The 12,393-nt window shown below is 43.2% G+C and overlaps 1 long non-coding RNA gene across 1 annotated transcript; it reads right to left on the bottom strand.

The window, feature by feature from the left end:
- Window positions 1–226: 226 nt before the first annotated feature.
- Window positions 227–4,776, bottom strand: LOC136502096 (uncharacterized). Its single transcript, XR_010770419.1, has 9 exons — window positions 4,704–4,776; window positions 4,447–4,626; window positions 4,038–4,358; window positions 3,767–3,937; window positions 3,558–3,671; window positions 3,417–3,479; window positions 2,901–3,302; window positions 1,194–2,793; window positions 227–1,050 (listed from the first exon to the last, which is right to left on the bottom strand). It is a non-coding gene; the product is annotated as an uncharacterized lncRNA (long non-coding RNA).
- Window positions 4,777–12,393: the final 7,617 nt, after the last annotated feature.

The raw sequence follows: 12,393 nt of genomic DNA, 5'->3' as shown, positions 1-12,393 counted from the left end.
GGGCAGTTGGTCTTTACTTTCAGCACATGTGGAGGGAGATCGTTTGGAGTAATAGAGTTTAGAAATTCAATTGGGTAGTTGTTAACTGAATCATCATCAACAGAGTTGAATCTATGATAAACCTTCTCCTCACCTGGAAACATGGCAATCATCTTTGAGTTTAGTTGATCAACATGCTCATTTTTTGTTGAAAGGATGTCACGTGTGCTCATATATTGTGCTAATCTCGCATTTTGCACAAGTGATGGGAAAACATTCTGAATGAGCATGTCTATAGAATCTTTATTATCATGTGTATAACCAATCACAATATCTTCTGGCAGGCGAACATAATCATCTCTGATGGTTTCTTCAGTTCCATTACCAATTCTAAGGAGGTAACTTGAAAACCATGGGTCAGTTTGAGCCCTCATGTTACGTGTCAATCTTATCTTGTGCATATTGTCCCACAAATAAGATCTTTGTAATGACGCATCAGTTACCTGTGCTCTATTTCCACGTGGAACTACCGGAAGAACCTACCTAAAATCTCCTCCAAACACCATAACCTTACCCCCAAACGGCAAGGTCCAGCCCATAATATCTTGGAGAGACCTATCAAGACACTCCACTGCTTGACGCCTTATCATAGCAGCTTCATCCCATATAATCAAGGACGCCATACGGAGTAACTTAGCGGTGTCGTCTTGCTTTATGAAAAGGTGCACGTACTATTCTCTTTAAGTGTAATGGGGACTTTGAATCTTGAGTGTGTTGTGCGTCCTCTAGGCAATATTGATGCTGCTATGCTAGATGTTGCAGTAGCAATTCCTATTAATCCCTCCGAGTGCACTCTGGCAAGAATCGCCTTGTATAGGAATGTTTTTCCTGTTCCTCCTAGACCATCAACGAAGAACACTCGGCTCTTGTTATTGAATACATGATGTATAATTTCATCAAATCCTGCTCGCTGGTCGATGTTAAGTGACTTATATAAATCTAGATCTTCTTGGTCCACTTGTATGGAAAGCTCCTCTCTGACCTCTCTCATGGTGTCATTGGAAAATTCAACTGTTGATTCGATAGAAAGTAATACAAGTCAGTTATGATGGAAAGAGGAAAATGTAATCAGGCTAAAAAATGTCCAATTATTTATCAAAAGAAGAAGAAGAAGAAATAAAGAAAGGGATGGAATTAGTTTGTATGAAACTTACCGGCATCATTGAGCTTAGGAAGGTCATAACTTCTAAACTCCTTCCCCATCGACTGAATCATTTCTCTAATGTCTCTCAGTGCCGTTTGCTCGACCATAGCTGTGTTAGAATTGTCTCTTTTATAATCCTCGGACATTGATTCTTTGTATTTTCCCCATAGCTCATGTACGTTGGTGGCCTCACAAAATACAAGTATAGTTGCAAATAATCTGCATAGTGCGGCTGGCATTTGAAAAGTTTCAGCATCACTCAAGGGACTTATCTGTCTCAATGAGCCCTCTCTTTTCACATGTTTCTCTGAATGTAGAGTATGTGATGCCAGACACTGTTCTTAAATCCTCAAATGAGGTTGCACCTCTTACATGGTTTAGGAGCACTCTTAAGAAACATCTCTCCCCCTCTGCTGGGTGCACATACACAACCCTACCAATCTGTCCTAGATGTTTCTTTCTTCTCCGCCACACCTTGCGACCACTAATCCACCGGTAGTGTTCTGGGAACTCCCTATATAATAATGTCCTTGCGAAACTATCAGCACGATTCATGTTGAAGTATTCCGTGAGTGTAGTCCTAGTGGCAGATGGCCTATGGATAACATCTTCTAGGTTTTCAGACTCTTCAATAATGACAGACTGCATGTTTGGTAGATGTAACTGGAGCTACAAAACTGAGGGATATACACCAAAAAGATGAAAACCAAAAATCCTGTATATAGATTTGGGGGGTGATATGTATCGTGCATCACGGTACCGATGGATTTCATTGATAACTCCAGCAGGTTCAACTGAGAATGAAGCACAGTCATGGCCTTTGTATACATATTTGAACAGGTACTTACAAGCTTTGATGCTTGAGCATGCTTCAACGTTCATGTGGCAATTATACCTCATAAGAAGTCCTGGATTGTATGGCACCACCCACCTATTGTCTAACTCAGCCCCTCTAATTTTCACTCGACGTCCATCATCTCTCCTCCTATACAAAGGATACGAATCTTTGCCCTGTTGTGTTGCATCACAAAATTGCCGTGGATACTGAAACCGACAGGCTCCATCAATCATACAAGGACACTTTCTATTCAAGGCTCCACACGGACCATGCAGCATATGCTTAATCACAAGTCCATGCAACACTGGGTACTTGTCCTTGTCTGGTATCTCTGCACAAATAACCTTGTCATATGCATCAGGGTTTGTCAATTTACTTGCTGATTTCATAATTAACAGGATATGCTCATGCGGCAAACCCCTTTTTTGAACTCCGTGACATGCACATAGGCTGCAACATCTCCAAAGTACTTTTGCTTGGTCAACAAATCCATCAATGATCGTAACTTGGCCCTATATACTCTTGCCACCAAGTCAGGTCTATCTTGTGGTTCCTGGCGAGGCTCTAGATTTTCTGTGATCTCCTGCCATTGCGGATTGCATGTCATAGTGATGAAATAATCTGGTTTGCCAAAACGCTGCACAATGGCCATTGCGTTAAGGTACCGTCGCATCATGTCACGATCACCGCCCGGGAAAGAACGTGGCAACACAATTCTCTTGCCAACTTCAGAAGCCCTGGTTTCTCCATTTGAAACAACATCAACCAGACCCTACATGAACACAATTATCAATGATCGACTTTTATAATTATAATAATAAAAAAGTCATTTTTAGTTGTAGTGTGCGACATATTTTGCAAAGAAAATATTTGCCTCACCTGATATAGTTCCGCCCGTATGAGTTTCTGGTTTGCTGGGTTAGCATACCAATCAAGCCTCATAGACTCAATCTTTATATACATGTCAACAGCCCACTGGTGGAATAGTCGTCCTCCAAACAACAGGATGTTAAAAAGACCCCGCCGAACTTGCATTAAGAAACAATAGTATTCTCGAGCAGTGACATATTTTCCAGATTGATTTTCCTCCATCAGGCTACCCAAGTTTTCACCTTGTTGTATGTCAGCGACATTTTCAGCATCATCTATGTCTGCAATTAGGCACCTTTTTCAAAACATGGTGCTGGTCTGGTATATCATGGTAGACATAGTCGTACGGATCATCAGCGTCAGTACCAGCAACACCATTGGCATATATACGGTATGACTCATATCGGTCATCTGCATGAGAGTTATGAAGTGGTTACGAACGCACGTGGTAAAATTAATATATATATATATATATATATATATTTATTTAAAACACAATGATTTATGGTCGACGTGAGGCGATACCTTCCCTGTGGAATTGCCTAGCTTCGTCGTCATCACTCTGATGTTCCATGTCTTCCTGGGGATCTGTTCCATGGGCAGCACGTGGTATGTTAAAAACTAACTCTTATGCAGTCATGTTTGTGTCATTAAAAAGCAACCCACCTCCTTCATCATCAGATTCTTGTATCTCGTTGTTTGCCGGCTGGAACAAGGTAGTGTCATATTCATCTACCCGATCGATGTTTGCATGTAACGTGCGAAGAGCTGGTGTCCCATCTGTATAGTAGTTATTATAGGTTAAAGTTATATAATTAACATCAGAAATTTACATATATGAAACTATGGATTGGAAGAAAAATGAATCAAGCAACCTGTGGGCTGGGCATTGCTGCTTGGAGTATGCTGAATGGACTGATGTGCAATATTTCTCCTGTGCCTTGTATAGCCTCACATTTTATCCAATAATTCTTGTTTTATCGATTCTTCAAGATTGTTGTACCTTTCTCTATTTCTCCGCAATTGATTGGCACTTGAACTGGATTCTGTTTAATCATTTGGTTGATATGGTGAGATATAAATAAATCGTAAAAATGGAAAAAAGCATCATTAGTAGGTACTATAAAATTCCAGTTATTATTTCACCTGGATCCTGAACCATCTGAGCAGACGGCTCCATTGTGATATCCCCACATACTTGTTGCCTTGGTCTGATGTAGTTATCATTTCGACGCAACCATTCCGAAGCATCACATGGGGTTTGATTTTCTTTGTCCTGAACCGAGGTTGGGCCAGTAAAAATTCCAGAATTCCTCGTCTGAAATGGTGATTCCTGCACTCCTTGAATTGACGTACATAGGGTCATATTAACGTCAATAGAATTCATGTTTGGGGCGGAAAAATATCCTTCGTTAATTGGTTGCAGAACGGCTGATGTCGTTGTCCCATAAGTTGGATATTGCGCTGCTGTTGAAGTAATAAGACAAGGTCAGTAAGTAAAATTAATAATAAAAAGATAGCAATCAGATGACCTGCAAAGAGCATTCTTTAGCACCTGGCTGATCTGGTGCATTAGGAGGTGCCGTTGTTTGTGCATTTCATCGAGCACGGTAGTCCCGATGCCTCTTATTTCTCTCCTCCCTTTGCTCGCTTGTTTCTTGAGCCCTAATCCTAGCGCGGTACTCACGTTGTTTTCTATTCCTTTCCTCTCTCCTGCATTGTTCTTCGCTGCAAGCTGTTGACATGGCCTTGTTTATTTATATACTTTTATAGATGATGGTTTATATAAAAAATATGAGTGTATGAAAATACCTGGAGTAGGTATGTTCGTTACATCGCTGAGCGCAGTGCGGCCTTCTCCTGGCGTCCCCATTTTGCCGTCAAGGGCTAGTAATAATAATATAATAGACATGTCCATTAGAACCATGATATATCTTGCCGCCAGTGGTTATTTGAATACTGACATCTGAACCGTCTAAATGCTAATCTGAACCTCTAAATGCTAATCTGAACCTCTGAATTTGAAGATGAAAAATTTTCCTAGCGTACTTGCTACATCTCTGAACATCTAAACCTCCTCGGCAAGTGACCGATAGTACTTCGGAAAAAAATCTGCATTTTGTAGTTTCATATATACTATGATCAAAAGTAAAGATAAAAAAATTCATGTACCCTATATGCATCTATACGTATATACGCAGTTAGGTGTATGCATGTGTTCAGATGCGATCTCAGAACAAAGACAGGATTTGGGCATGGAACATATATACGGCGGCATGGATCCATCTCGGCGGCAACATGTTTGACGATCGAAGTATACAGGCGTACCTGATCTCCTCGCTCGCGACCACCTCGCCGACCACGCGTCCTCCTCGCGCGCGCGATCGTAGCGGCCGCGGGAGACGACGATCGCGGCAGGAGCGAGACGTATGCGACGGCGCCGGTGCACCCTGATCCTCGCTCGCGACAACCTCGGCGGCCGCGCGCGCGATCACCGCCTACTCGCCTCCTCCGCCGACCGCGGCAGGAGTAGCAGCGCCTCCTCCGCCTCCGTGCGTGTTCGGGAAGTTCCGTGATTTTTGGCGGCGTGGCGTTCGTAATACTCGGTGGGGGCTGCATGACGTGGGTGTGGGGGAGAATGAGGAGATTTGATACACTCAATCCAGGCCCTCGATTGTGTAATGAGTAAGGAGAGAGAAGGCTTAGAGTGCATCTGGACGGTTCGTTTGAAATGTGTTGTTTTTCTGGGTACACTTTTTGGGGTGGGCTTAGAGGGGACATCTCAGCGGGGGATCGTTTTCTTGTGTGGACGTAGGAAAGAAAAGATGGTGCATTAGTAGGGTAGATACGCTTCCTTTGCGACAGCACATATACACAATTATGTACAGATGGAACAGAAAATATGTTCCAACATAAGACATTGCGTAAGTAACTAGAGATATAAAGTGGTGTGTGTGCAATAATAAAATATAAAATATTTCATATGAGAGAGAGATAGAGATAGACAGAGATAGAGAGGGAGCACAAAACAATCTGAGCCATTGATTTTTAGATTTTTAAACTAATAAATTAATCTAGAAAAAGAAAAAATATCCTCAAATTCCTCTAATCACGGGAGATACGGGTGGGCATGCAACTCCTTCCTTGTTCATTTGCATGGCCGTATTCTTCCTTTTGTGACTGTCGCTGCACCCTTCCTTTTGCATGATATCTTTATCTTAAAAGTGGTAACTTTTTTTACAAACTCAACTAAAAAATATACGTCACATATATATCAAAAGTATCAAGACATTGTAAATGTTTTTGTCGCTGCCTACCTTTTGGCAGATGAGTAATGGAATTTCTAGGTAAAAAAAAAACACCCAAAAAGTATCAACACCTAGCACGTTAATTGAGCTGTAAACTTTAACGATTTAAAACATATTACACTTCAACAACCTTAGGGTTGCTGCTGCTGATGCACGTAGATTTTAAGTAACCCTAATTCAACAACCCCCACTCCTTCTTAGGGTCTCACGGTCACTTGAACAACTCATGGGTGATGTGGTCTACGTACTCCCTCTATCCCAAAATAAATAATTTTCTGACGTTTAAATTTGTGCTCTTTGTTATACTTATAGGCATTGGTGTTCTTCGTATACATTTAGAAACTTTCGGCTCCCATTACAATACTATTTCAATTGATTCAAAGTGCTTGTAACACATGTGCACACCATGAACATTCATGTGTGTATATGGGGTCGGGGGATGGTGTATGAGTAATAGCATGCACAAAAATGCAAGATGGCATGTGCTTGCATATAAAGCATCACATCTATTTGATGGTGGTACAAAGTACACTTTGGGTTTGCAAGTTTGTGTACACATATGTGAACATTTGCTATTTTTTATCTAAAGGTTCCACCATAAATTTGGGTAATTTTTTCTATAATGCATGCATCACAAGGTACATGTTGTCATGATTTACCATTTGCGTGGTAATCTCAAGAAAGAACAAGTTTTCTGCTTTCTTATCGATTGGCATCCAAGGTCTTGATTGTCAATGACTGCGTGTGGTTTAATTTCTAACATCATCTTCTGGACACCATGGTGGTTCTGAGATTGTCGCTGCAAGCCTCCCAAGAGAGAGCGGAGGTCAATTGCCTAATTGCCTCCATCTCCCTTCGTCAATAGTTGGATGAACGCAGCAGCTACTTCGCTGCGGATGGAAACCGCCTGGACACTAGTCAGCTCTACAAGGCGACCACTCAATCGGGGAACAGGAGTTAGTCATATGAGTTTGTGTGGAAGAACTATGCTCCTCCCAGAGTCAAGTTCTTCGGCTGATTGTTACTGCAAGAAAGAATCCAATGCAGGGTGAATCTAGCTATGAAAAACGTCCTGGGTGATGATACCTGTGAACAGTGTGGACATTCTTTAGAAGGTTGTGACCATCTCATCTTCCACTGCCCAGTTGCTCGCTCGTTCTTGGACACATCTTGGCTGGAGCCAGGTTTGCTGCCTTCAGCTAATAACCTATGGGGGATGCATCGGCCGGAGCACATTCCGCAAACACTCTTCTCCACCATGATCCTACTATGCTGTTGGGACATTTGGAACCACAGGCATGACGTGGTCTTCCGGCAACAGCAACCAAGCCTTCACAGGCTCTTGGCTGCCTGCAAGGTCTCCTGCCGGCAATCGAGCTGCCACCTGCGGGTTCAAGATAGATGGGTAGTTGACAAATGGTGTGATATCTTTGTAATGGCATGATGTATCTCTCTGCCCCGATATGTAATCCTTGGGGCCTGCCCCAAAACAATGTAGGTGCTATGCGCCCTCCATCTACCGGTTCGCCAGAATCAATATAGAAACCCATTAAGGTGGGGCTCTTACCTCTCTGTTTGATGTCTTAAAAAATAATAACAAAAGTTTGATTATTAGAAACTATTTTGAAATACAAATTTGTTGTAACCATTTTTGTGATATAATTTAATTAAACTAATTATTGATCAAAAGATAACAAAGTTCTAATTCTGGCATGACTTGTATTTCAGGACAGAGGGAGCATATTGTCCCGCTTTGTTTCCGTTGAAAAATGAATGGAGTTATAGCTTAAAATACAGATGGTGAAAAAGAATACTTTGTAACTGCTCTCAATACAAGACGTACTAGATATGATTATAAGATGCATCATGTATGTCCTGCACTGAGTCCTCTACCCCACCGTCCTGATCTGTATGCTTGCATGTAGCCTAGATCAAGGAAAGTCATTTGTATGCTTGCATGTAGCCAGATCAAGGAAAATGAATCGTGTGATGCATCATGCATGCCCTGCACTCGTCCTCCACTCCACCATCATGATTTGTGTGCTTGCATCCATGTAGCCTAAACCAAAGAAAGTGAATTGTGCCTGGTATGATGAGACTAGGCTACTGGTTCGGTCTAACGGAACCGCGCTATGTCGCACCAACAACACAAAGAGATATCGATAATGCCGTGTGCTCGCCGAACCAGCCCAACCGCGCGTCCCGTTCTTTTATTACGGTGCTCTCGTCCGTCCCTTTCGCTGCGCCGGCTGGATAAGGAAATGAGACGAGAGACCTTCCCTGCTCATCGTCCATTTTGTTCCCTTTCTCTCCTTCCCCCAAAACCTACCGCGGCCACCTCCACCGCTCAAGTCCCCACACCCACCGGACCTCCCTTGCCGCTATTCCTGCTCCATGGCCCGCCCTACCTAACAACGCGGACACCGCCGCGCCCACACGTGGGGACCGCTTCCTCGGCCATCAGCTGGCCACCGAGGCCGCCGCACGTGTGCTCGCGCCCGACGACACCGACATGAGCAGCCGGCTCAAGGAGAAGTACCGGGCCCTGGCGTGGAAGCCCTCCGACCTCGCCTCCTGCTACGGCTGTGGCGCCCCACTGGACGGAGGAGGGGGCCGCACCGGGATAGGTCGCATGTAGCAAGCATATGTTTCAAGTATTTCAGAGGTATGTTGCAAGTGTTTCAAATATTTCAAGCACGAAGGGTTGGGTGGGGTGCAGACGCCGCGTGGGGTTGGGTGGGGGCGCAGACGCCGTGTGGGGTTGGGTGGGGGCACGGATACCACGTGGGGTCAGGCGGTACATGGAGTGCAGCCGTGGGAACGCGAGGGGGGGGGGGGGGCAAGCGCGGTTGTCTGTCTGGACGTCCGGGTGCTAGCACTACCGAAGAGTAGATATAGATATAGATACAGAGAATATGTGCCAACATTTGTTATAAGACATTGCATAAGTCACTAGAAACAAAGTGATTTGTGCAATAATAAAACATTCATGACTTATAAGTCCCTAATCATGAAATTGTCCAATTTTCTAGTACAAGTTCTTTTCCATTCCTGACTTGCCTAAGGGCCTCTTTGGCTCCCGCCGCATATATCCATTTGCCATAGCTCTGACGCCACCAAATGTGCGGTGCACCAAATGAGCGCTAGACTTTTGGTGAGTTTAGGTGATAAAATGCACTAGTCGGTGTTAGATCACAGAGTGCCTCTAAACCATAGATCAGGGGTAGGCTACTTTCTTAGATGAGAAAACCGTTGATGTACCTTGGTCTAGGTCACCATTAGGTCCATGGACGCCGGTGTCGTGGCAGCTCCAGCGTAGTGGTGGCGACGGCGGAGTCGGTGGGGCTTCCCGTCGCTGGCAAAACTCTTCTTTAGATTGGGTTAGGTTTTCTCTGTAGGTGGATCACAGCTGCTCCGTTCAACCTCGTAATCCGAGCCTTGATCCCCACATCTCTTTATATAGTGCTGTGCGACAGGGGCCCACCAACCATATTAGGGTTGGGCGTCCCCGATCAGGGCGCAGATCCAAGGGCTCAATAGGCCGTTGGGCCTATTCGTGGAGATCAACTAACATTCTCCCCTTTGATCTCACTACCATCTTTCAATTTTATATCATTTACTTTTGTTCATTCCATTACAGATTAGCGCATAGAGCATGTTTCATCGTCACGGTCAACTGCCGATAGATTTAACAGCTACAACACACCACTCTGTTCTGAAATAGATACTTAACTTTGGGCCTTCTTTTATCCAGGAATTTTAGGCTTTCCCTTAAACCCATGCTAGCTATATGTTCTCTGAACATGTTGGGTGGTAAGCCTTTTGTAAGCGGATCCGCGAGCATCTTTTCTATACTTATATGCTCAAGACTTATGACATGATCTCGGACTTTATCTTTCACAACATAATACTTTATGTCAATGTGTTTGGCAGCACCACTTGACTTATTGTTTTGAGCATACTGTACTGCCGGATTATTATCGTAGTATAACTTAAGTGGTCTATAGATGTCGTCAACCACCTTCAAACCGGGTATGAACTTCTTTAGCCAGTTCACCTACCCTGTTGCCTCATAACACGCTACAAACCGTCATACATTGTGGACGATGTAGTGACGGTTTGCTTCAAGCTTTTCCATGAAATAGCTCCCCCTGCGAGAGTGAATTCATATTCAGACATGAATTTTCTATCATCTCCCGCATAATCAGAATCTGAATATCCCACTATATGGAGTGAATCAGATCTTTACTAATTTCTTGCAAATAACGCAAGACTTCCTTTACTAATTTCTAGTGTTCTATTTCAGAATTGCTCTGGAATCTACCAAGTAACCCGGTAACAAATGCTAAGTCAGGACGCGCACATACTTGGGCATATTATAAGCTTCCGATAGCTGAAGCATATGGAACCACTTTCATTTGATCGATCTCATATTGGTTCCTAGGGCATTTAAAATCCCCATATCTGTCGCCCTTGACTATAGGAGCAGGTGAGGGACTACATTTGTGCATACAAAATTTCTTTAAGATCTTTTCTATGTATGCCTTTTGTGACAGTCCTTATACCCCTTTACTTCTATCTCGGTGAATCTCGATCCCTAGAACGAACGAAGCTTCACCAAGATCTTTCATATCAAATTTTGAGGACAAAAACTTCTTTGTCTCCAGTAGTAGACTGACATCACTACTAGCAAGTAAGATATCATCCACATACAGGACAAGGAAGATAAACTTCCCATTCTTAAACTTTGCATAGACACAATTGTCCTCTACATTCTCTTTAAAACCCAAAATTCCTTATTGTCTGATCAAACTTCAAGTACCACTGTCTTGAAGCTTGTTTTAATCCATAAATGGATTTTCAGGCGGCATTCCATTCGTTCTTTTCCTTTCATGACAAAACCCTTCGGTTGTGCCATGTAAACATTTTCCTCCAAGTCCCCATTGAGAAATGCCGTCTTTACATCCATCTGATGTAATTCTAAATCGTAATGTGCCACTAATGCCATTATGATTATGAAGGAATCCTTACATGCGACTAGAGAAAAAGGCTCATTGTAATCAATCCCTTCTCTTTGCGTAAAGCCTTTTGCCACAAGTTGCACTTTATATCTCTCTATATTCCTCTAGGAGTCAAGTTTTGTTTTGTAGACCTATTTACAACCTACTGTTTTGGCTCCTTTAGGAATTATCTTCAAGTCCCAAACTTTATTGGCATTCATAGATTTCATTTCATCTTCCATGGCCTCAAGCCACTTTGATGAATGATCACTTTTCATGGAGTATTCAAATGAGGTGGGATCATCATCCATTTGAAATTCCTCAGTGTTGTATACTTTATTGTCAGCAGAAATAGCTGATTTTCTAACTCTTTGAGACCTTCTAGGGACCTCCATATTTGGCACATCTTCTGTTTGAGGCTGTTGTTGCTCCCCCTCATGTGTGGTAATAGATTCTATAGGATCCTAAAGAACATGTTCCTCATGGTCATTCATTGTTGCCACAGGCGAAATAACAACAGGTGCTGACACCACAGTATCTTGCACTGTTGGTGCAGCGACAGCAGGTAGTGAGAAAATTGGCTCATGAATCATTGAAGTGGGCGCATACACCCGCTTCTCTTCAAGGTCAATTTCTCGAGCTACCTTGCTCCCCCTCATCAATTCATCCTCTAGGAAGACAGCGTGTCTCGTTTTCACAAACTTTGTATGTCTCTCTGGACAGTAGAAACAAAAATCTTTTGACTTTTCTGGGTAGCCAATGAAATGGCAACTTACTGTTTTGGGATCTAGCTTCTCAATATTTGGGTTAAATACTTTAGCCTCAGCAGGGCTCCCCCACACGTAAGTGGTTTAGTGAGGGTACTCTTCCTGTCCACAACTCATACGGTGTTTTGGGCACCAACTTACTTGGTATTCTATTGAGAATATGAATGGCGGTTTTTAACGCCTCCATCCGCAGGCTCAACTATAAGGTGGAGTAACTTATCATACTGCGCACCATATCCATCAGGGTACAATTGCGTCTTTCAGCTACCCCATTCTGCTGAGGTTTGCCCGGTGTAGAATACTGGGCTACTTTACCATTCTCCTGTAAGAACCTTGCAAAAAGTCCAGGAACTTGACCATACGGGGTATGCCAACCGTAGTACTCCCTCCCATGGTCGGACCTAACTATCTTAATCTTTAAATTATG

The sequence above is a fragment of the Miscanthus floridulus genome, chromosome 13, assembly GCF_019320115.1.
Source record: "Miscanthus floridulus cultivar M001 chromosome 13, ASM1932011v1, whole genome shotgun sequence".
NCBI classification, from domain to species: Eukaryota; Viridiplantae; Streptophyta; class Magnoliopsida; order Poales; family Poaceae; genus Miscanthus; species Miscanthus floridulus.
Note: the sequence above shows the minus strand (reverse complement) of the source record. Positions and strands in the feature narration are given on the sequence as shown.